General features: G+C 34.7%; 1 protein-coding gene and 2 non-coding genes across 3 annotated transcripts in view; 2 read left to right on the top strand and 1 right to left on the bottom strand.

Moving 5' to 3' along the window:
• Positions 1-20,299, bottom strand: part of LOC125072814 — a 29,282-nt gene extending 8,983 nt beyond the window's left edge. The window contains exon 1 of the mRNA XM_047683513.1: positions 20,132-20,299. The gene's annotated coding sequence lies outside the window, so the exon portion shown is untranslated. The remainder of the gene's footprint in view (positions 1-20,131) is intronic.
• Trnan-guu lies at positions 6,110-6,183 on the top strand. Its single transcript has one exon. It is a non-coding gene; the product is annotated as a tRNA-Asn (tRNA).
• Trnae-cuc lies at positions 6,882-6,953 on the top strand. Its single transcript has one exon. It is a non-coding gene; the product is annotated as a tRNA-Glu (tRNA).
• Positions 20,300-23,208: the final 2,909 nt, after the last annotated feature.

Raw genomic sequence — 23,208 nt, 5'->3', positions numbered from 1 at the left:
TTTATAAAATTGTTAAATTTTATAAATTTAAGATTTTTTAAATTTTGCCTTAATTGTCTTTTGTAAATACTAATAATACTTACAACCAAGGCTATTAGAAAACTCAAAATATAAATCTTATGTTGTCATGCAGTGGATAAGAACCTACAAAAATAATGTTAATCGAATTTAAAACGCGTTACGTAAAACGGATCGCAAGCAAGTATGTTAACGAACGTTCCGTCGCACGCAACTGCCGTCCGACTTACGCAGCGGCGCATGTCTGTGGTAGGACGTTACTAATTTAATGATTCTTGTGAAAGACTGATTGTAATTATTATTATGGAATATTATCCGTATAAATTACGATTTATAATTAAATTTAAATCGTAATTCTTCTAAACTAGTTACGTTGGATAAAAGTCTTATTTATTTGAAAGTATTGTCTGTGTAAGGGCCAATGGCTATCGATGAATAATAAAGAATTTAAATAACAATAATTTTGAAAACAATTCTATACAAGGATACGTAGATTCCCTCAGACAAAAAGTGAATAGTTTTTTGAAAGCCAATATAAATCAAAATGATATTCTGTTTAATGAACGAAATCACCGTGCGCGTCCGCCATAGGTATATCATGTGTAGTGTCTCAGATATATTCGAATCGACAGATCATTTTATATTCTTTAATTGAATTAAAATGCATTACCAATATATTCTTGTTTCGTTACTAGCAATTGAGACGAAAACGACATCACCCAGCAACAACATCTCTAGAGACGTCATTAGGTGTACGCAAAGTAACATCTCCAGCACGACACACGACAGCCCTCAGCTCGACCGACTCATTACCCGAAACATTACAACACACGAATGCAGTTCAACGGCCGGTTGTGCGTTACGAACGGTTAGTGACTTGTGTCGTAATGAGAGATTGTGAATATACGAGTGCGAGTATCAACTGCCTTCATTGTTTCATTGTGAGTTCTATTAATATCGGAGAAGTCCATAATATATAAACGTCTCAAAGATCCTGAAAATATATGTTAAACTAATGTTTTTAAGCAATGGTTTCAATTAAAACTATAGGGTACGCACTTTGTGTGAGATGAGTATTTTATCAAAATACGGTTCAAGTACTACGCATTGCTAAGGTTCGTACTGTATAAAAAACGGTATAGTATAAGTATAAATTACATACAAATGTATAGTATAATAATAAAAATAGCTAAGAACGAAATATATAAGTATTTCAATAATAAGTAGTAATATAATCAATATTATACAAAATCATTTAAAAGATTTTATTAATTACTGAGAAATAATAATTATCATTTTTCCCTAGAAGCGTGTTGTGATCACTGATGAAGAACAATTTTAAAAGTTAATTATATTAGATCGAACCAGAAGGAGGAGTGTCCACTCCTCTGATTGAAACAATTCCCATAAAGAAGATGAAGGGTACCTCTTTATGCTTAATGCCTACATAAAGAGATTCTAGTTAATACGACTACCAGTTACGTATCTATGTGTTAATTCGAAGTTATTACGATATCGCAAAGTTTAACATAGTTTTATGAATATGACTACATCTCTATTTTTTCGATAATTGCTTTTTAAAAGTATTGGAACTTTCTTCACATCGAATGCTAAGGCAGGGCCCGTCAGAGCAATCGTTAGTCGGATAATGTTTCGAGGGGCAGACCCAACTAAGGATAAGCAACATTTCGATACTTTAAGGTAAAGAAAAATTTTACTTATTAAAACAACTATTTTTTAATCTATGTAGTCTCGGAGAGCAGCTACTAGCTAACAGACATTGTGTAAATAGTTCGCTCCTACAAAAATAACAGTCTCCGGGCACAAAACACCTCACTATAATATTTCACAGCTGTTCTGTGTAATTCGACTGCCTCGTCACCATTAAACGTATAAGCTTTTAATTTGAAACATGAAAGTTGATCGGCAGACTATTGTTTGCATGCGATTATGTTTGCATGAGGCGAGGCGCCGCGCGCCGGGCTCATTGTGCGCAGGAAGTTTACTGTTACTGGACCCCGCACTTTATTCTGGTGCCGGATAAACGATACTTGTGATTATAATTAGCTTATGGTTTGCAGTTTAAAACGTTCACCTGAGTCAAATGTACACCTTAAACCCCCGCGCTGACACATTAACGCATTCACAACAACATATATATATGTCATATAACACATACAACTATACATTGCACGCAAGAGTTGCAAATGCAACTATAGTTAGCATAAACTAGTCCGCGCAGGTAACTTAAGCCTATCTAATTTCTATTTAATGCTAAGTAATCACTTTCACGCCTAACTGCATATTCAAAGCGTCACTTATTTCCTTCGACCTACTTAATCTAGGAGGGTATGAGGGTCTGCGTCGCCTCCCACTTTATAGTAGTGCAGCATTATTTCCTTGGCCTATATTATTCTATAAGTAGAAGCCTCAATCAATGTCCCACCAGATAAGGCCTTCCTTCTTTTGAGGAGAAGGTTTGGAGTTTATTCTACCGCGGGGCTCTAATTTCGTTGCAATTAGACACATGCAGGTTTCCTCATGATGTTTTCTGGCGAACACGAGATGAAATATATATAAAAATTAAGCACATAAAAATTCAGTGGTTCTTGCCTGGATTCGAAACCGCAATTATCGGTTAAGATGCACACATTACAACCCCTAGGCCATAATACAGCTGCTCGCATCCATCGATGTTTCAATTCTAATTTATTCCGACTAATAATATTACCAATGTCATTTAAAAATTGGCTATTTATTAATATGAATGCGAGGTCTGTTGAAGACCATATGTAAAACAAACGTGGCTATCTATTAACCCTTTTCAGTCAGTTTGCACCATTTGATATAATTACGTAATATTTGATAATAGATCAGACGTATGAGCGTAACTTATTATGCAGTTGCTATTTATGTGTAACAAAAAAGTAATGAATCGTGCATTGACCCAAATCAAAGTTGCATTACTTGAGGCTACCGAACCGACAATGAAAGAAATTATGCGGTCGTTGAACATATAGTCACTGTAGGGTCACGGAACATATGGGACAAATAATTATGTTATTATGACCATTTCTCTCTTAAAACGTACAATATTATATTTACTACCAAATATATATGATACTAATTCGAAATGAAATGAATTACTCATCTATAATAATGACTTAGTCTACAGTAAAATACTGTTGCAGTACCAAGTTTAATAAAACTATTTTTGTTATAAAATATTGATATAACAACCATCATTTGAATTCAAAATGTAGGCAACACAGATAATGTCAGCTCAAAAGCACGTGAGAAATTATAATCTCACACACATCTACGGAGGAAGGAATACAGCGGCTGCCGCCGGGCTACTGCCATATATATTTGCGTCGGTTATCGTTGTTCACAGAAAAGCAAGTTCTATTCCCAATCAATACAGCCCACGGTGGCTTTTATGCATCGAATTTAGTCGTTACTATTTTTAAGCCGGTATATCAGTAAAAAAGAAGTGAAATGACAGGAAGAATGACTGGACGTTGGTTCTAACTTGACCGAACCGGTTTCAACTAGTTTTGAGAGTTGGAGGCTTTTAGATATGAGTGGACATTTACTTTCGTTTTTATTTTTCTTTTGCTAAAAAAAAATATAAACATGATTTTTTTTAAACTTTCAAAAGTATATTTATACAGAGGCTAAATGCACGTAAGGAAATGAATGATTGGACCTACATAATGTAGATTAATATTTCACAACGTGCGTCTTAACCTAATCAAGATACAGTCTTGCGTTCCACAAATAAAATCACAGACGAATGTTTTAACCATCGATTTCAGACACTGTTCCTATCTACCCGGACTTGCCACATTGCGGTGTTTTTCCTTTTAGCGGAAAGAACTCTCTCTTGTAATGCTTACGACAAACATGTTTTTATAAGTGATTTTCATCTTTAAAGATATTTCGCAAAAAAAAATGTTTAATCCGGCGGTATTTGCAACTATAGTAGACTTTGAAATTTTACTAAAAGTGCAAAATCAAAATATTTTTGATTTTATCAAAATGTTTGTTAGTGTTGAGTAAAATGTAAAGCCATGTCTTGGTCTTGTTTTGGTTGTTTGCCTTATTTATCAATGTTTTTTTTGACATGAGCTTTAAATTTTTAAATACGCCTTTAAAAATAACTGTGGAATCCTATTATAGAAATGAACACAGTGCCCCAAAAATTAATTTCGTTTGCGAAGTCGAAACTAAGCCGTACAGCTCTGTTTCTACTATCTTATGCATCTCAATTAATATAACCAAAACATGATAAACAAAATCGGTGCTTGCCCCGGCTTGATCCCGCAATCTGTGGTTAAGATTCTCTTATGTAACACGGGAATCGGTGAGGAATATCGGCTATAAATAAGAAGATCGTGCGGATCGTATGTTGTATATAAGGGATTGATTTATTGCTCGTACATTCGGTGACAAATTAATTATTTTGATTGTAAACTATATCGAATAATTTATTCTAAAGACATTTCCGTTTAAGTTATTATAATCTGCGGGATTTATAGTCGGTAGTCGGCCGTCGGTACGGCCGCGGGCGCGGAACGAGTTTCGGCGAAAGTGAAACTGACATGGTTATTCGGTAAAAAGTGAATTTTAATTGTATGTACTTAATATTATTGTTTACTTATAGTTGGGGATCACCTTATTAAAATATAACAAATAATTTTTAAGCTGTTTGGTTTGGCGAATCTAATTAAAAAAGTAGTTCAATCTGCTATCGGATCATCTAGGCTGTTCTATATATCTAATGGAATTTGGAACTAAAAGTTTCTTGATTCCAAAATTTCCGGTCACAGATTTATCTATTACGGGTCGCACAAATCAACGCTCATACCCAATAAATAAATGTTGGCTTTGAGTTAAAGTAAAGGTCAGTGGCGCACGGATACTGCCCTTTTCCACGACAAATCTATTAAATCGATTAATCGATTACTATTCGTGAGAAACCTTCAGTAACCACATAATCGACCTTCACGATTATTATTGTTAATTGTTAAATATATGTCTATAAAATATCAATTTTGCATAGAGAACATTTAAATAAATATTGTTTGTGTTTTGTCAACTTCACTCATGACTAAATTGTAACTATTTTACCCGACGACTTAGGATTATTGTGTTCCGGTTTGAATCCGGATAAGTGGTCCAGCGTGACTACAGGAACAAGGGTCATCGCATCTAAGTTCCCAGGTTAGTGACGATGTAAGGAATCGTTAATTTTTTTCACTGCGTCCATGTCGATGGGTATCTGTGACCATCTTACCATCAGATGACCCGTTTGTCGTAATGTATATAAAACAAACATAAGTACTTAGCAAAATCTCTTTGATACAACTCTGATACATTTACATCGCACGGGCGACTTTCTTTCCTAGTAGGTACTTACTAATTAAATGTTATGATCACTCCGCCGCCGCCGTGATCTCGTATTGGTCATTACAGTGAAAGTTCTGGAGGAATGCGAGATGACGTAACTAGTTCTGACGTAACGAGCTGTAGAATATATTCATTTTTGCAAATTGTGTTTTTTTTCCTTTTTTTCTAACAATCACTTATATAGTCAGCATTGTTCACACCGCTCACTTTGCGTGATATATCTACCGAATTTGGTTACGTTTATAAATATTTAATATCATTAAAAATGCAATTGCCTGTCTTGTTTTAGTTGACGCCGTATATCTAAGTTCTATAATATAGATATGAAAGTAGTCTCTTAAGAAGCTGATTATATTGTAAATATGTATGTCCTTGATTAGTTTTAGTTTATTTTTTATGTACAAATAATCCTATATAGTATAATTATTTTTTCATTCAAAAGTAAGTATAGGTTATGTCCACGCCAGCCAAATTTTAAAGTAGGTTTTTTTTGAGATATATTATTTAGTTATTATTAGTTAAATGAAAATAGTACTGACCCACTGCCGTAAATGATTTTGCACGGCGTTTCGTTTCTGCCGCAGCTCAGCTTAGATAACATTGTGCGGAATATAATCAGTAATTAATATGAATAAATATTTGTTATAGGTTATTGTGTATTATATGCAAAGAGGTCGTCGCCTCCGTGGCGCAATCGGCTAGCGCGTTCGGCTGTTAACCGAAAGGTTGGTGGTTCGAGCCCACCCGGGGGCGGAAATTTTTTTGTAATATATTTTCTTATCTTTTTATATATATGTTTTGAATCACCAAAATATATTTATATTAATTAAGATTTTTATGATTTTATTGAATGTAAGCCTGACGGGGCGTAAAAGGGGAGTAATTTCAATCCTTTCAAATTTCTAAATGAAAAAGTATAACACCCGAATGTAGTGTAATTAGTGTAAACCACGAGGTTATCTCAGGCCGGAGCCGCGAAGCATGACATTGGATTTTGACTACGAATACAAGAAAGCATGAAATTATTTGGTTATTAACTCTAATAACCAAGAGGAAGTAAGTAAAAATTAAACCTATTTGAAGGCGTTAGCATAATGTCGATTTTCCTGAAAATTGCTTTAGTAAATACTTAATTATAATATTTAAAAGAGATATTAAGTTAACTTTGGATTATTTATATACGTGAAAGTTTATTGAAATAGTGACGTTAGTATTACCTTTTCTTTTGGAAAAAAAATATTTTTAAATAATTATCTAGACATTATTAAGCCAAGGTTTACTTAGTATCTCGTTTAGATATTATATGTAATTATATTTATTAAAGCAGTTTTATTTCAATTTTCATCATAAGAACACAATAACATAACAATTGAACTCGAAGAAGTCATTTTATTATTAAAAGTATACAGTAGGAAGAGTACAAGATTTAAAAATTCAATTCGCAAAGTATATCCGATATGGTCTAGTGGCTAGGATACCTGGCTCTCACCCAGGAGGCTCGGGTTCGATTCCCGGTATCGGAAATTTTTTTTACTTTCATATTATTGCTTAATTTTTCGTTACACGTTTCAGGCGTTACGCAGCTGAAGTCAAATTGTTCCTCGTATCAAAAATCAGTATTTAAATAATTTGACGGAATTACATAAATAGGTCTCACGAAGGTCACAGTTCAGGTCTAAGGTGAGTCACGAGTTGCGAGTCACGAGTAGTGACAATGACAATGAAAGTAACTCCGTGACCGGACCGCAGAATATCACAACGACGTCATGTAGGTCCGCAATATACGAATATATAATATTTATATATTACTGAATTTTTTTATTGGTGGCAAAATAAAAAATTACATTTCAAAATTATCTTGAAAATCACATGTTCTACTATTTACAAGTAGTCTCAGCAGGCACTGCCACATTGCACAATATGTATTAAAAATATAAATTAAACATAATCAATGATTATAAATAAGAATTATAATACATTTTTATTTAAATTACTTTATAAGATACCCCACATGATAACACAGCTTTGACTAGATTAGAATTCGTCGAATGTTAGCTTTAAATCAGCTAGATTTAGGCTTTGTAGATATTGATGACGTCACACGGAGTTCGCATCAGCTGATTAACAATTAACATAAACAGCAAGTGTACGTCGGCGCGTGTGTAGAATTAAATTCGTAAGATAGTTTAAATTCAGCCCGGCTATGTTATGTCACTTCAAACACCGTGTAATTCGCGTACGTTTTGAATACATATGTCTGGTTACGATTACCATTATCTCATAAAGGCCGTTTGCAGATTATATTGTGTAATAATCCCCAAAACCTATTTATCGGCTTTAATTACCCAATATTATACAACGACGATGTCTCCCCGACGAGTGTCAGCGACGACTAGTACTCGAAAGACAGTAAGTATAACACAACTGTGAGTCCTCTAACTGTCATCAGTTCGGCCGGCACTGCAATGTCCCGGCACGGGATTGTGACCCGACCGTCTTCCTAATTCCGAGCTGCTCTTTTATTGGCCAGACCCGAATTTTGTACTCCGGTCTCAGGGCCTCGCCCTCATAAGCCGCTCAAACAACAACAAACAGTCAGTTATATTATAACATTAACATCCAAAATAATAATAATATATATTTCGCGATCATCGAGATTTCATCGATTGCGGTCGGTACTCGAAATGGTATGGTATGATTACGGTACGGTACGGAGTCAATCTTCGTATGTTTTTTTAAAGTATTTTATTGTCTCTTTTGCTGAGGAGACAGATCATTGACGTCCTAGGTGTATAAATCGGGTCGGGACAGTAAAAAACATTAGGCATTTTCAGTCCAGATCAACTGGTCATCAACGGATCAAGTGAAGCCGTTAATCCTGTGTTAAACTTAACTCTGCCTGTCTACATTGACTCTTGCCGGCTATTTTTGCCATTCCATCAGATAGGAGGGGGAGTATTTAATATATCCTGCGCAGACGGCTAACCTCCCTTGAGAATAGCTGCTGGGACCGGAATCGGTCAAGAGAATATCACAGTTCTTATGTCCAGTGGATACGTAGCCAATGCGGCTGCCAGTCTCATCGGTTTATTCTTCAAATCAACAACCAGAGCAGGCTTGCTGCAGGACTGGCGCAGCCGATCTCGTAAAATTAGTGTTTAATGTAGCTAATGTTTCCTCAGGATACTGTTTACTGTAATCGGCCTCAACTGTTCACTGAGGCGTTTAACTTTAATAACATATTATCAGAATGATGTAACACGTACAAATTTAATTGGTGTTACGAAAGCCATTACATCGCGTTCGTGAGAGTTTTACTAATTTAGTCGAGCATTCAAGGTTTTATTTACACCTTTAGTTTTGTAACAAGTTGTGCGTTGTTTCGCTATTTTTAATTTACATAAAAAGGGGTTCTAACCGCACGACCTGTATGTAATTAGTGAACGTCTAATAAATCGATAAATGTCGGTACTGTTTCTCATCTGTTAGGTTCGTATATTTCTCAAAATCCAACGGCTTGTATTTATTTGTATAAAAAGCATATTTATATTTAACACATTGCAATCAAAAATTAAACACCATAAACAAATGTGTGTAAAATTGATATTGACATTGTTTTTTAATGTGTCCAGCGATCAATGACCCCGCGTTGCTCGTTTTGACCGACTGAAGCTTCGGTGAAAGTACGTACTTGGTCGACAGGCTGCCTGTCCACTGATACGAAGCGGTACAGCGCTATAAAGTAATTATTATCTATTTTTATCTTTAGCAGCCCCATACTAGTACCGCGATCTCCCCGACACAGAGGCCCACGATGTGAAACAATCATCTTGACAAGTAGTTCCGTTAAACTTCATGTCAAAACATAACACAAGTAATTTTAAGTTAGTTTTATATCATTGGTGGTATTTAAGTATTTTACTTGGATTCCGTGTATTACTAAAACTGAATTTTATAAAATAACAATTTAAAGAACAGCAAATCTTTATTGACACTTAATAATTTAAGTAAGTATATATGAACATACCTAACTTACTTAAATAATGATTATATAGATTTATCATATATTTGACGGTTAAACAAAATTAGATCAATCAGAAAATAACTCGAATTTTAGAATTAGTATTAAAAACATATTGGATATACTTTAGCGCTATAGTAAATATAGTAGTATGTGCACAAACACAGTTAATGTCCAGACTGTTGCTGATAAATTTCGACACAAAAAGGGTCTCAACAGGGCCTCGAGAACTGCGACTTTATAAGTATTCACTAGAGCGACTACATATATTAATACACGTGTGCGGCGCAGCCAGTGGAACATATCCATTATATATTTCATTTATATATTAAATGGCTACTCAACGTTATTTAACAGTTGAAGGATTTGTTAACCATTGACTAAGTTATTATAGTTTTTGTTTGAAAGTAATTATATTTATAAATGTATCGGTTATAATGTAATGTATTTATTGTTTTTGAAACTGACATTAAAAATATTATACAATTGTAACCAGTATTGGCAATACCGATTTTTTTTTCATGTCATAGAGACTTCGCAGCGGGCACCGCTCTATCCGGTCTGTGACTGCGCTTATGTTCTCAAGAGTTTTATTCGTACGTTATGAAACTATGTAAAATCTGAACCCAAAAATCATCGAACCGATTAAAAAAGGAAATTTGAAAGTTAATACACGTAGTATGCGTTTAACATAATATATTTCCGTTATAAAACTATAATTGTGTGTGCTCTGCTCAGTTTTATATGCTACTTTTTTGAACGAATAACAAATTAATTCATTTCTTTAACCTAAATTCTATCAAAGTGTATGTCTATTTTTGATATATGTATATTATTCCACCCACTCGCATTGGCGCAGCGTTGTGGAATAATCTCCAAACCTTTTCCTTAAAAATAAAAAGGGCTCGCCGAGGGTTATTTATTTTTGGTTATGTCTTTTTTGTATGTTTGACTTAAGAATGTTGCACACTAGCACACACACGCACTCATATTTATGCGCGCACTTTACATAAAGAAAGAATACGTTATCATTGGCATACGCTACAGAGTTAAGCAAGGAATGACAGTGGTCTTTACGGTCGTTGTCGTTGCTGAATAGGTTTTATTTTAGAACGATCATGTTCTTAACGTGGCAGTTGTTCTCACTCCTACACATATGTAATTACTAGAAAATGGTCAACTTAGATTTTCTTTTAGAAACCTATCAGTGAACAGTGGTAGGTCTCGGAGTCGCCACTCGTTAGTCATAATAATGCGGGATATGCGCATCGATTAGCCACGCGGTGCTGCGTGCTGCTGTGTGCGGAGACGATGGAACCTTTCATTATTTAACGATGAGCTGGTATTTCATTTGGTTGAGTGTACTATTTGTATATAAACAGACCAGGGCAGCGAAATATTTTCTTGAAGAGGAGGTTTGAAACTGATAAAGCTTGGATTGTTGATAAACAGGTGTCAATCATTTGTAGCTTTCCGAACAATTTTCAGAGAGTAGAAGAATTATAATCGCGAAGTAAGCAACATTTAGTAATTTTTAAATTGTCCCGCTTCTGCACAGCGATTTGTTAGGATCCACGTGCTCCGTTTATTTACTGAATCATTTCGGCTCTACAATAACTGAATAATCTACGTCATATTAGGGCACACTATAGGCTGCTGCTGCATTATTAGCGTATTTTTGGGGCATTGGAGAGTGGACACTACCAACATCCGAACTTCCGTCTGCGACTGATTTCATGATACAGACACACAATAACTATGTATTTATATATAAATCAAAGCAGTCATGTATGAACAACACATCTGCAGTTTATTACACGTGGATGGATGAGGAGAAAATGATTGTTGTAAAAAAATTTGAAACATATAATCTCGGAGACGTAGCGCAAAATACACACACATACACACAACGCTCTGTCGGAACGCGTTCACTTTCACGTGAATATTATAATAATGATATGAAATTGCAAGCGAAGCGAACCGTTTAAATATAAGAGTAGAAAATCTACTAGATCATGTACGAGGAGTTCCGGAACGCGGCGCGGCGTGAGTTACGGTATTACTTTAGTTTTTGCGTTAAGTGTTGTTGTAAGCTGCTAATCATTGTCAGATTTAAATCGAAATGGTACTTAAAATCAAAATCTACAAATACTATTAATGAATATTATACTTCTGGGAAAGTTAAAGCAGAATAGTATAAGTACTTATATTTAATATTACAATACAGTAGACAGCTGGGATGAGTTTTAATTTTAGTAACAATTATTATCTCGTCTTCACTGCGGTTTATTTCATAATAAAAGTACCAGAGGATCGGATATACTGCAGGCTTGAAATAGTTTGTCATATCGCCATTATGATACGTAATAGAATAGTTAGTTACTTATAATTGTTAGCAGTTAGCCTTGCTCCCACGTGCCTCGATAGACCGGAGACCTTTCCAATGTAAGGTTACGGACTCAATCTGTAGACGAAACAATGCGTCGTTACAAACGAAAGATCAACAATATGGCGGTGTCGTAATATCTGAACAAACACTCGGAGCATCAATCATCGGGATGTAAAGTCTACTTTTAATTAAGAGCTTATTTATTCAACAACGGATTATTAAACTGTAAGTCATTTGGTTCTGTACTTCACAAAGTCATTCTTTTAAATACTTAATTTGCGTTTGGATAACTACATTAATATTAACTATGCTACTAACAAAAATGTGACTAAGCTTTATTCACAGACTCTATCGATTGATAATGTGTTTAGATCAAATATTCTCACTGAATTTTAAACAAGTTCAATATGAACGTAATTAAGTTCTTAAATAGTTTTGGTGCCGGCGACAATTCACTATAGTATATATAGGCTGTCACATATTTGTTAATAAGGCGGCCAATCAAACACGCTATTGTTCTGATACAGAGTTTTATTTTTACGTTTTATTTTAAAATTGATTTATTTTTACAACATGTTGTATTTATGTGATTGATGACAAGTTTTAATAGTGCAAAGTAATTTATACTAATTATATAATTAACATTCGACACACGTAAACAAAAAGCGCACAAAAACAGGATTAGTTAGTCAATCCAAAATATCGGATGGAATGTCCGCACTAGATGGTAAAATAGGGTTAATGGTATTCAAATTAAGGTTTTTAATTATCTCAGGCATCAGAAGATGAAATGCCTCACCATTTACGTTGAGACGAAATAAAACCTAACGCTCAGTGAAACTGGTTCTAAATGAACTAGAAACTGCGTTTGGTGTTTGAAATGAAACTTATTTAGGTTGCAATTAAATATACTAAATACCTACAATGTCGAGTCTTATGTAAGTGAGCTAAATACGAACCGGGGATGCCGATTTGTAGGTAATTGGTAGTTGCAGTCGGAGTGTGGGTTAGTGCTATTAATTAGTTCTTATTTCACCGAATAAACTGATGTGTTCCGTCACATAAGCGACTTAACGCGAGCAGCGATTTCGATGATAAATACACTCGCGTATGTCGGCCACGGCAGCCAATCTCAACGACTAACTATATAAACATGTGTGCATACGCACAGGTGCACTCACACATTGACAGACAAACCTGGGGAGTCCAATTATCTTTTAAACAAAAGTGAACATGCTGAATATATATATTTTATTATATATTTTAACGGACGGGCAAATGAGCTACTTGATGGTAAACGGTCACCCGCGCTCGTAGACATTGGCGCTATAAGAAATAATAACCATTCCTTACATCACACTGACGCGCCACCAACCTTGGGAGCTAAAATGCAGTGTCTCTTGTGCCTGTAGTTACACTGGCTCACACACCCTTCAAACTGGAACACAACAATACTAAGTATTTCTGCTTGGTGGTGTGATGTGTCGGTGGGTGGTACCTTCCGAGATGGAGTTGCACAAAACCCTACCACCAAGTAAAATCTTAATCTTAGCTAAATATACTTACACCTATACTTTTAAACATTGAAATAATACCACTCGCTAAGTACTCCTACACAAGCGGGGTTTATTCCCTATAAGGAATGTAATTAATCCACAAAAACTCAGAGACACGCCTTATAATTTGTGTACCGCCTTATAAGTGGGATGCCATTGAAGGTCAATTAGACACCAAATGTAAGTAGGCGACATTATGAGTACTGCGTTGGGTGTTCTGTACGACCTACGAGTACGTGTAAGTGCACCTACGAGTGTAACGCTGAGAATAAATCACTGCAAACAAATGTTGCATTAAATATATTTTAATGTATAAAGTAATGAAAATATTGAAGAATATAATAATAATAATAATGCCCCTAGAACTATTAGTTGTCCAAAAAATATTCCCATCCGTCGAGTTCGAATTAAATTGGCTAGACTTTAAAAGTCAGCAAAGTTTAAAATTTAAAAAACTGTAATAGTTTGCTATTATCTTTTGAAATTTCAATTAATTAGTTCTATGAAACTGTATCTAATTATATTATTTATATACTAATATAATTATACTGATATTATAATTGCGACTGTTTGTTGTGTTGTATGTTATAAATTATAAATTTGATAATCCAAGTAAAAATAAATAAAAGAGCTTTGTATTAATTGCAGTCGAATATGTAACTCACCCTTATCACTTCTGTAAACAGTAACTTTGTTGATCAATCTAAATCACTGCTACTAATTAATTAATTAAACTTGCCAACTTCGCTATTAATCTCTAACGATAAGACGCGTTGATGTCTTTAACACGGCGCCATGTGTAATGCGAAGCGTTCTTAAGTTTTTCATTTATATTCACTGACATTTGATACAAAAAAATCAATTTTACGTTGTATTCTACTATTTATCATCAAATCATTTTAAGATTTACATTTTTATTTGCAATTTATAACAATTATTAGTAAAGTATACAAAGAATTCCATAAAATGAAGCGTTACGACATTAAAAAATGATTTAATTTATAATAAAGGAAGAGAACTTACGTCGACTAACTCAATAAAATGTAATATGTACTCATGTTATAAGAGGTGGAGCTGCGAGCCATTATTCGTATATGAAATTTGCTAAGAACATAATGTAGGTAATGTAGAACAAATAGGTCAATTGACCTTTAATATTTTTATTATATAATCGTCATCCGGAATGTAATCCAGTATGATTCATATTCAGGTTGCCATTAACTGTGTCGTTAACTATTATTACAATTATTATGGATGTATATATATATATATATATATATATATATATATATATATATATATATATAAAATATAATCAAACGACATTCTTCAGTACAGTCTCAGCGCGTTTCAAACTTCTGTGAGAACGATTTTATAATCGTAAACCTAAGAAGCAAACATGTAAATACGAAAATTATTAACATCCTATTGGTACACACGAGTCTTTATACGAGAGTGCACCGCAGATATAGATCGCTGTCTAATTGTTATAAAGAAACACTATCATTTGTACGTCTGTTAAATAATTGGCAATAAATCTTATTAAACAGCGGATACGATTTGATTATCAATCATAAAATGTTATAAACGCAAATTGAAATGACTTTTAGCTTTGTTAATACCTAACTATCATCGTATCGATAGCCGTGTAATATAGTGTTGAATTCAGCCTTTGCCAAACACCCAATCTTTTAACAGACATACAGCACGCATCGCTTGAGACAATAGTTTGATTTGAATTTGTATTTTCTTATTTTTTTTCAAGGCAACATTACTACTATACACTGAGTTCGAATGTACGTTTCTCCGATGTTGGAATTCAGACAAACAAACCAATTTATCATTACATAATCTACCTGTTTGTCCAACGAGGAGTTAATGAGGAAAGTACGGCCGGTTTTCGGCGAAAGTCGACGATAAAGAAAAAAGTAATTCCGTAACACCGGACCGCGGCCGCGCCGGAGTTGCGTAGTCGGGGGATTTGTGATACATTTTATTGTTATTATATGAAGTTCAAGTATTTTTATGCATAAGAAAAATGTGTTGTTAAAAGTAAGTGCTAATCTTATTATACCAATTGGTTATGCTTAAAGAATAGGCAGAGGCCGCAGTATTTATTTTATTATATGATTATTGCAAAATTATTACTTTATCGGTTGCCTGGAACCTGTGTCATTATTATTTGAATCTACATTGCTACAAAATAAAGGCACATGCATTTAAAATATGATTATAATACACCAAATATATAGTATATATAGTAGAAGTACATAAGTTACCGAATTGTCATCACAAAACGAATTGGCAAAGTTGGTTTTTATAAAACGCTACGACGTTCATAACTTTGCATGGAATGTCTCTATCTCAGGTGTATTGTATTCGAGGATACGATCGAGGAAGTAAACACAAGAAGTAACATTCGAGTGTGAAAATGAATAGCAGTGGTGAAATACTGTTCCAGATACGGAGACACGCTCGCGGCGGAAAGTCGACGTGCGCTAGGAATCTCGTGAGGACAGTGTCCATTGTTACGTCGTACAATAGTTATGATCTTTACACATTACGAGACAATATGAAATAAATATTTAAAAGATGTTTACAAGTATAATAAAGAACGCTCGGTTACAGATTGCTTGTACATACATACATTAAAACAGCAAGGAAATCGGCTCATTCATAGAACAGTATGATTCTGAAGCTACTCCTGTTATTATAGACGGACACGTTTCACTCAAACGTTACATTCGGTTACATTTAACACGAATTGATCATTGTTGTTGGTGTTGTTTGACAATCATTGGTGGTTTATTATAATACTACTATGATACAATTCACTTGGTGGTAGGGCTTTGGGCCAGCCCGTCTGGGTAGGTACTACTCACTGATCAGATATTCTACCGCCAAATAACAGTACTCTGTATTGTTGTAGTTCCGGTTAGAAGGGTGAGTGAGCCAGTGTAACCACAGGCACAAGAGACACAACATCTTAGTTCCCAAGGTTGGTGGCGCAAAGGTGATGTAAGGAATGGTTAATATTTCTTAGAGTGCCTTTGTCTATGGGCGGTGGTGACCACTTACCATCAGGTGGCCCGTTTGCTCGTCGGCCAACCAATGCCATAAAAAAAAAAACAAAAACGGTAGCCGGCACGGTCACACGTGAAACAGCTCGTGGTGTAGTGGAGCCGGCCGGCGTTCGGCCCACTGCGCCACTTGCCCGCGCTGGCGCGACGCACGCGAGACGCGAGATGCCATATTTACATTTATTTATAGATATTTGCTGCTATTTATGTGTGGACGTATTCGTTGCATTTGCTAATTATTTATTTGAATAAATGAAATGCGTATGAAATACAAATGTCGAAACGATTAGTAAACAATGTTTTAAATATGACAATGTCTTTTCCTTATTCGTTAAAATTATAAATAATTTAGACCTTCGGATCTTAGGAGTAAGTCGTAGGACTAGACTTCTTGGATTTCGAGATCTTACAGAAACCAAATATACCAAAATCTAAATACACGACACACGTACGGTATAAACTCAAAACAAAAAGTACTTAGTTGAATAAAATCCATTTCACAGTCTGTTTTTAATATTACCACGAATAGTTCACGATTAGTAATAAGATCAAAAATAATTTAACGAAAGCAGATTATCAACGCAGTCGCTTTCAATATTAATTCGGAGACATCTGAATTAATATTGAATTTAAATATTTGCGGAAAGAAACCGAACAAACCGACAAGGAGAGAATTATGCAAATGCCATAATATAATATTATTTAAGTTCCGGTTTTCACCACTAATCAACTCACTATTGACAACTTTCGTGAAAGCGTCCGGCGGTCGTTGACTGATCGCTGATGGTGGCCACTTGCCTCGCCATTAGGTCAAGAACAGGGTGACGAAATTATCTCTATGAGCATATTATAACAATTAATAATTCAGTATTTGTAAGATATATTAGCTAACTATAATGACGCGAAGCAAGTTATTCTATAAGTTATAATTAAATATAATTTAATTAATAAAAATAATAGTTGAACTGAAATAAAATAAAAATTATTCACATATAAAATGCTTATAACATATTTATATAACGAACAATTTGGAAACGAAATAAAAGTAATTTATGTAAATTACATAAATATTAATTTTATTTGGAATTTATTATTACATAAAATAAAAAGTAAATATTTGAATTAAAAAATCGTAAGCAGTAACAGTATAATAAAAGACAAGGCGTCACGACACTCGATACCAACGAACAATTCGATAAACTTTCTATTTTATCGTCTGAATTGATATTTTATTTATATTCGACTAACAGGTTAACAGTCGATGATTATAAAAAAACAATCCGAATTGTTTGATTAAGATGCTGTGCCGTGAACACTTAAGGCTCTGTTCAGACTTACGGCTTTAATGTCAGATGAATATAAGATATATTGATAAGCCGAACTAGAGCAGTCGTAGCGTTGCAGCGGATTATACCACTCTCTCACATTGTGTGACGATTGCTATAAAATGATAATTTGATATTTGTATTTTCTCTATTGGTTATAATAAATTAATTAATTTCGAAAGTTAATAATTTAATAAAAAGAAAATTATATATTTGTTATCTAACGATACGCAAATATTATTTATATACTTATTAGAATGATCGAGTGTCGGGTCGTCTGAAGACAGCCTTATGCCCTTGAACCGTAGTGAAAGTCACGCTCATGGATGTTTACACGAGACCGATGTTTACAAAGGCGAGTATTCTCGGGTGTCGACATTATGCCATTGTTGTAGCTTTCCAATATTGTCTCTATAGCGATAAATCTCATCAGAAATGTAGTTTTTGTCCGTCTAGTGTCGTCATATGATTTCACTGCTTTAATGACTCTATGAATATACAAATAACTATAATTTGCTACGAATTATATGTTTGGTCCACTAAGGTGATGCTAATATAGACTTCTGGCGACACTTTTCATCATATTATCGAACCGTATATCTCGTAATTAGCCGCAAAGGATAACATCGTAAGTAAACATATAGTAACCCGCATTGGAGCCGCGGGGTGGAATAAGCTTAACTTCTCCTCGAGAGAGGCCAAGACCTTAGCCGGCAGAATAGCATTTACAAGCTCTTATTATGTTATATATCTATTTCCTGATTGTTACAGCAGTGTCCAAAGCTGATAAGAGAAGCTGATTTTCACGCAGGAGACCCTTATGACGTTGTCTCTCTGACACTCCAACCAGTGAAGCCTAATGACTTCACTTGGCGATTTCAGTAGTTCATCTGATTAAGAACAACTCAGAAAGAAAATTTGAATAATATACTAAAACAAGACAAAGCGCGCTCACAAACTCATCAGGGCCATCGGTTCAGAAATGTATTATATTAATTAATTAGTAATTACGTCAATGGTGACTTGATACGCGCTCAGTCTACTCACGCATGAGCCTCGGGAACAGCCCACATATTGATTGTATAATAATATTCAATAGCACTATGAAACTCTAGCTGGGATTACAATTATTGAGATCCTCTTCTTGTATGACATATATTTCTTGTGACGTCAACATCAGCCGGCTGATATTTATTGATGGTTATTATTGTCGATGGTCGTGGATTCGCATCCCGTTTTTAGCGGATGTCTGTCCGGGCTCAACATAATATTGCCACCCAGTCATTGAAATTTCTCGATTACGTAGAAAGTTACTTTACTGAGCGCTATTAACGTTTCTCGGGCCTCTCATTATCAAAAATGGATAGTATTTATACGCATTATGAGCATTTATGAGCTGTCTTCGTTTGTTTTAAATACGGATCCCAGAATTTTGCCGACAAAAAATTAAATTAAAAGCAATGACGTCAACGAGTTTTTCACTGCGGGGCTGGCGGGATCATTATGTTCATCATATTAATTGTAATTTTGAGTCGCTCGGGGTCGTTGGAACTATAACCTGAGTCTCGGATATTATAACCTTTCCCTCTTTCGTTAACACCGATATTTGATAGTGACCATCGACTCTGGGCTTGCTACGTAATACTGCTCTGTAATATTTTACACAACATTTAAAGAATTGCGGAGGTCAGGTTGTGATTAGTCTTGATAGGCGTGTAATATTGAAGACACTGACAATAGTATGGGACATAATCTTTACTTGCGTTTCCTCCATAACTTTTTCCAAGAAGTTCAGGTAAGGCGAATAAGTTTATTTGTTGAATCTGTTCAGATTAAAATAATCAAACATATTAAAAGATAAAATTAAAAAGATCTCAACGGTTAGTTCTTATAGCCGAAGTAAAAGTAACAATACTCTACGTAGAAGCAATTCTAGTGGTCGTGTTCTAGTTTGTGTCGGAGTAGTCAGTAGGAGCTGCTTTACGTGTAGTAAAGTTACTTAAATACCGCCTTCCGTCATTAAACGCACATTATTTTTAATGTGCTATTTTGTATGTAAAATGCGAGTACTTTCAATTAATTTACTTCCTATAAGGCGCTTTCTCGAAATAAATTATTTCATTAATTATAATAATTACAAAAACAAAATTATTACGAGACCCAAAAAGTTATATAATATTTTGTTAATTGGAGTGCAATAAAGTAGGAATAGAGAAAATAAAATAATCTACTGCGATTAGAATTATGAACATTTACAAAATACATAATTATTTCATTTTGTTTTTAAACATACTATATAATATAATTATCCAATTAATTAAAGAACGTACCTCTAAGATAACGCCGAGACACTAATAATCCACTATTCACGTGTCACTCGAAAAAAATCCAAAATTTAAATTTTATCAAAAGTCAGTGCTTGACTGAATCACATTTTCCAACCAAAAATGGTTCATCATCACAAAATCTTATTATAAATTATAAATAACAACGTCTTTGGCCGCGTGCTTTCGGAACGGCGGTCGACTTCAAACTGAAAGAAACTGTTAGACTCTCGCGCGGAGTGGCCACCGTCGCCCCAGGGCCGGACTCGGGGTGGTGCGGGCCGTGGAACCAGTGGTACGGGCTAGCGGCCGTTACGACGACGCTGACGACGGCAACGTACGTACAGATTTCGAGAAATTTATTAGTAGCTGATTAGGATAATATAACTAGAAAACATGTTAACTATATTAAACAGTTTTAATATTTATTCACTTTCTATTTATTTCTTAAATGAAAAACGTCAATATATTATTTGAAACGATAAACTTATGATGATGACATTTTATACAAACGTTATACGTCTGGTTCCTCCCGCGGACTAAATTCCAAGCCAGCAGCTTTACATCTCATATATCTTGTAAAATGACGAATCGAATTGCTGGTAATCATGTGTGTGTGTGTGTGTGTGTGTGTGTGTTTTATAAATTACAGATCACTTAAAAATACTTCAATTTTGTATGTCTAAATATGTGGGCAAATATATTCAGTACTGGCATCTGGCATCATTTATACTGAGGATCTAAATAAGTATCAAAATTATTGATAACTACTGATTGATGTCAATCAAGTCTTTGCAAGTATGTGTAAATGCTTGAACAATCATTGAAAATAATGTATTTTAATAAAACTTAAGTATAACAAACAAGTAAAAAAACGAACGGTCAAGTTATGTTACGACACTCAGTGTTTATTAAAGACTGATGATATTTAAAAATTCCTACGTCCTGGAAACGCTTAACGCCGTCAAAACATTTGCTAAACGTTTGTAACATTACACGCGCAATCAAAACATACTCATGGACTTTGACGAAATAATATTTGCCATTGCGAGGGATAAAACGATAGGGTTTGGATTAAATTAGGAATTATTCTTCCGCAAACCGTCAACACTCTGTATTGCCTTCGGGCGAGTGAGCGAATATATTTACAGGCTGATGTGCTCTTCTCTTCTGCCAAAAATATTGGTTAAAATAAACTTGCAGCGATGCTAGAATTTAAAAAAAATATACACGCGTATTTTTATAAATTACTTTACCCATTTGTTTCACTTTGTAGAGGAAATGAGGGCGTAAATATATTTAGTTAATACATTATCAAATATTATATAAATATAAATATTGGACACCTACATTACTCTGATCCCAATGTAAGTAGCTAAAGCACTTGTGTCATGGAAAATCAGAAGTAACGACGGTACAACAAACACCCAGACCCAAGACAACATAGAAAACTAATGAACCTTTTCTACATCGACTCGACCGGGAATCGAACCCGGAACCTCGGAGTGGCGTACCTATGAAAACAGGTGTACACACTACTCGACTCGAGGTCGTCGATTATCGAAACCGTACATCTTATAAAGCAACGCGTAGGCAATGTTTTACAGTTTATCAGCAACATCCAGTATTCAATTATAGTAGAAACTATTGTCGAATAGATCGGATGAAGTATGTTTTTATCTCATTAGTTTAAACGAATCTCTGGTTAGACCTCATTCTATCCATACGAACTCTGGACGGAGGGTTAATATTTTACAAATTAAGTCAATAAAAAGATAGGATTTCTGTAACTGCCGAGTCTCTCCCTGTCCTGACGTTTAACATTCTCTAATATCCTTCTCATCTCTTTTTTATGATGTTTGTTTTTTTACGCTTCCGTCCAAAAAGGATGTGAAAGGATGCGCGTCTAGGAAGGTCTCACGGGTCGAAGTCTTAAGAGTAAAAAAAAGTAAAATTATGCAAACGTCAAATGTATGTGTATTTATTAAACATGTATGAACATGTATTCTACAGTGAGATACGCACAGTGCAGTATGAAGTATAGCATTTCTATTGTGTGTATTATCAGTTGCATCAACGAGGTCGGTTATTGACCCAATAACAATAGCTGTTAAAAGTCGCAATATTCGAAAACCCTAGCGTAGTAACTATGCATTAGTATATTATACAAATTCAAATAGAAGAATATTCTATACCTTTTTCTAAAATAGTGCTTCGGTATCTCACGCCTCGGGGCAAACGGTCACGTCACGGTCACCCACCGCCATTACAATTTAAGAAATATAGGTACCCGTGTACCACCGTTTACACCATCAATGCTCTGCCAAGTGCCATAAACTCAACTCAACCGGGGAAATCCAACCCGAAGAGTTATTGATCTCGAGCTACAAGAATAATCAGGCTGGCTCAGTCCCAAGCCCGGAAACACCAATTCTAAGTACGTAACGTACTGTGTGTTGTTTGGCGTTAGAATAAATGTCCAGTAGGTGCCACTGGTGCTTATACCTACTGCATTCAGACTGGATTGCATAAGGCCCTGATCACAATAAAATGTTTTTACTTCATTTGAGAAGCAAACCGTTTGTCCCGCTCGCACATATCTCACTCACTCACTCCACTGCTGTTTGGTCGAATCTTAGTTTAAAATTTGAATATTACTAAACGCTAGTTATGAGGTATGAGGATGGAATTTTAAGTCATCTATTTACATCGAGTGACCCGTAAACGCGACGTCCCGTCGACGCCGCGTTTGGTCCTTTATGTACAGTGATTAACAAAACCATAAACTTCAAGTTCATTTAATTTTAGAAGCGTAACACTTTCGAAATTTAGAATATATTTTATTTAATAGAATACTCGCGCTTAAATAACATTTCATTATATATTTGATTTATCGAATAGTTTTTAAAAATGGTATGTAAATTAGGTTTTAAGTTAATGATAAACACTCTCTTTTATAGCAGAATAAAAAATATTCAACAATTTTTTCTGCAAATACTATTGTCAATGGGCGAAGACAAGTGCCTCAAACCAAGTTCCATATCATTTGAGCTCTTGAATCCTTAGAATAGCAATATGTATTG

The sequence above is a fragment of the Vanessa atalanta genome, chromosome 22, assembly GCF_905147765.1.
Source record: "Vanessa atalanta chromosome 22, ilVanAtal1.2, whole genome shotgun sequence".
Classification (NCBI taxonomy): domain Eukaryota; kingdom Metazoa; phylum Arthropoda; class Insecta; order Lepidoptera; family Nymphalidae; genus Vanessa; species Vanessa atalanta.
This window is presented reverse-complemented; position numbering and strand designations above follow the sequence as displayed.